This window comes from Solanum stenotomum, chromosome 7 (assembly GCF_019186545.1).
Source record: "Solanum stenotomum isolate F172 chromosome 7, ASM1918654v1, whole genome shotgun sequence".
NCBI classification, from domain to species: domain Eukaryota; kingdom Viridiplantae; phylum Streptophyta; class Magnoliopsida; order Solanales; family Solanaceae; genus Solanum; species Solanum stenotomum.
Genome location: NC_064288.1, coordinates 12,299,278 through 12,301,322, shown reverse-complemented (window position 1 = coordinate 12,301,322; position 2,045 = coordinate 12,299,278). Strand labels below are relative to the sequence as shown.

Below are 2,045 nucleotides of genomic sequence, written 5' to 3'. Positions count from 1 at the left end.
AAAATAAATGGGAAACGTCTGAAATCCTACTTTGGATAGTGTCGCGAGATATCGGTGGGTGAAGTGGTGTTCCTGGAAGATGCATGAGAGCATCTCCACATCATGCCACGATGTTAAATAAAGCACTTCTTGGGAGGCAACCCAAATCGTAGTGGTTTTTAAATAACGTTTGCTGAATGTGCAGGGTGAAATTCTTGTTCTAACGTATTTGCGAGTAGGCGATGACACGAACCTTTTGGCGGTTCACCGATTGATTTGGTGAACCCGATCTTGTCCGCCCTTTGATCCCAACCTAAGAGCCAAACATACTTGAAATTTCAGCGAGCCACAAGAGTATTCGGTGGTTTGCTGACTGGTTCGGTGAGCACAATCTAGTCCGCCCTTTTGTCCAAACCTAATGCCAAATATTCTGGAAATTTCGGGGAGCTTTCATCATTTCGGCGGTTCCCTGAATGGGACATGGAGTGAAGAATTTCATTTACCATACTTTTTTTCATTAAGTTATTATTACTATCTAGTTTCTTTTATTATTACTATCTAGTTTCTTTTTCCTCTTCCTATTATATTTTCCATTGACTTGATCGTATGACGAAGTCGGCTCATTTCATTCCCGTCAAGGTTTCTTATTTGGGGGAAGATTATGTTAAGTTGTATCTAAGGGAAATGGTTAGGTTGCATGGGGTGATCCTATCAATTATTTCAGACCGTGGTACTCAATTCACTTTACAATTTCGAAAGTCTTTCAAAAATGTCTTAGTAGGATTCTTGCCTTATTTATTCTTGTCGAAACTCTATTCCTTGAACATGTGGCCACCTTTCGAAAAGAGACGCCTAAATTCCATTAATCTCGCTTCAACATCTCCATCCTCCCCCACGTCATTGAAAAATTATCCCATTTCTATTTCCATCCATCGTCTCTTCTCTTGGATCAATTCTCACCTGGTCCTTCTTGTCTTGAAAGACTAACAACGCTAGCTCGTTCCTCAGCTTCATTGTCAGTCTCACAATCAACAAATCTAACAAATGTATTAGCAGTTTCAAGGCAATCGAATCCACTTTCCAGTTTCAACAATAGATAAACAACATAATTGGTTCTTTTTGACAATAGTCGAGTCTCAATCTTCCCTCGCATATCCAACAAACCAACTAACTGAAGATCAGCCAACTAAAAAAGTATTTCCTTTCTAAATTTGTACAACAATAGAGCAGAGAAAATATAAAACCTGGAGTGTCGGGAAGACCACCATGCCAAATAATACGGTGTACCCGATGAAATACCAAGTTCCCTTGTTGTTAACATAAAACATTTCATCCCAGTCTTTTTATCCAATGAAAGACTCTGTTTTAACATATCAAACCATAGATAGAGAAAACATCAAGAATAAAATTTATGAAAAAAAAGGTCCTCATAAAAGTGAGTCTAGGACCTAGATCACCCAATGACGCTTATGGATGGGTCGAGTCGATAATTGGCCTACTCTTACAAGTTTGGTCTGGGACGGAAACAGGCCAATACTGCCCGCTTGACATGACGAGGTACAACCACCTGCCCATTTCCACCCATGCACCATAAACATCAATAATAATAATAATAATAATAATAATAACAACAACAACAACAAGGCATATCAATATTTAAGATGCAAAGTTTTCTCCCAAACAACATCAGATTCAGCACCATATTGAATCCTCTGGAGCAAGTCAATAACCAAGCAGTATCCTCCGGTGAAGAAAACAACAGAATTTCCGATAAGCACTCTTCTGACAACAGCCCAAAATAATCCATCGGAAAAATTAAAAAAAGTTAAAAATATCAATTGATTAAAGTTGTTGCATATTGTCCAACATTGCTAATAAAGTTTCACATGGATAGAAAAAAATGAGTTTTAAGTTGTTGGTTTGTTTTTAATGATGGACTTGGCCTAAAAACAAAATTATAATGTCTTAAGAGTACTTTTAAAATTGTTTTAGTTACGATGGCTCAAACACTGAGCCCTTAGGTAGTCTAAAATTTAATATGAATTGGAAGTGTCAAACTTTTGAAT

At 37.5% G+C, this 2,045-nt stretch overlaps 1 pseudogene; it reads right to left on the bottom strand.

Annotated features, from left to right (window-relative positions):
* Positions 1-774: 774 nt before the first annotated feature.
* Positions 775-1,786, bottom strand: LOC125869652 (F-box protein PP2-B11-like; annotated as a pseudogene).
* Between the last annotated feature and the right edge of the window lie 259 nt (positions 1,787-2,045).